Source organism: Phaethon lepturus, unplaced genomic scaffold (genome assembly GCF_000687285.1).
Source record: "Phaethon lepturus isolate BGI_N335 unplaced genomic scaffold, ASM68728v1 scaffold25999, whole genome shotgun sequence".
In the NCBI taxonomy this organism is placed as follows: domain Eukaryota; kingdom Metazoa; phylum Chordata; class Aves; order Phaethontiformes; family Phaethontidae; genus Phaethon; species Phaethon lepturus.
Genome location: NW_010565916.1, coordinates 1,652 through 2,714, shown reverse-complemented (window position 1 = coordinate 2,714; position 1,063 = coordinate 1,652).

The following is a 1,063-nucleotide window of genomic DNA, read 5'->3' as shown; positions in this document are numbered from 1 at the left end:
GTGGCACGCCAGGTCCCTGGCAGCGCCGTCTGCCGGGGGGTCCCCAGGCCCCCTCGGGAGGTTCGTCTGTTTTGGCAACTTCCTAGACACAGATCCCTGGGTCCCCGATGGCAGCAGAGCAAGAGACTGGCTCCTCTGGTGAGCCGGGCTACGAGCTGTTGCCGGTCTGTCGGACGCATTTACGTCTTCCTGCATGATCAGCCACCAGAGACGATACGTTCAGATCTTGCCAAGCTACTGCTGGCAGGAGTCTGAGTGCTGTGATTAGGAAGCAGAGGGGGAACGGTGGCTCGCGCTCGCCAGCATGCGGGCAGTCGTGCCTGCAGCCGCGTGTTCCGCTCAAGTCGAGCGGGCATTTTGCCTTTTGTATTGTAACTGGCAAAAAAAAAAAAAAATGTGCAGGAGCCTGCCGCTGAGCAAGGCGAGAGCACATAGTGGCGGCGGCAAGAGGCAGGACGGGACTGTGAGGATGGTCTCTCGCTGCAGCGATGGCTTCCTGCTGCAGGGAGGTCACACCCCCGCGAAGGACGTTCCCCTCTCGGATCGGAAGGCAAACTTCCTTCTCGCCTCTGGTGGATTTTCAGTGCCGGATTAGCGTTGATGACGACCGCGAGGGCTAGAATCGGCTCCTTTTTTGTTGGTGGTGGGGCGTGGGGGTTTTTTTTCATAGGCTTTCTGTAAAAAAAGAAGTGCCGCGCTTGGATTTCCTTTTGCGGGTGGCCTGTACTTACGTTTGAGCCGCGGCGGTTGTTTTAAACCAAATGTTCTGAGTAAGCGGAGGGGAGATCCTGTTTGTTAGGACTATGCAGAGTTTTCTAAAAGTGCAATAAAAGCATTTGTTCTACGTTAGAATGACAAAGCTCCCTCCGTGTTTTTATTTCGCTCCGGCGTTAGGCCGTAAGATTCCTCCTGGCTTCGACATGAAGAAAGGGAAGCAGAAGAGGAAAAGAATAACGTTGGCAAAATAAAGCACAAGTTTCTGCAGCTTGACGAAGCTCCCAGATCGGCAGAATGGTGCATGGGCTCGCGAGCTCCTCCTGGGTCTCCTGAGGGGGCCACGGGG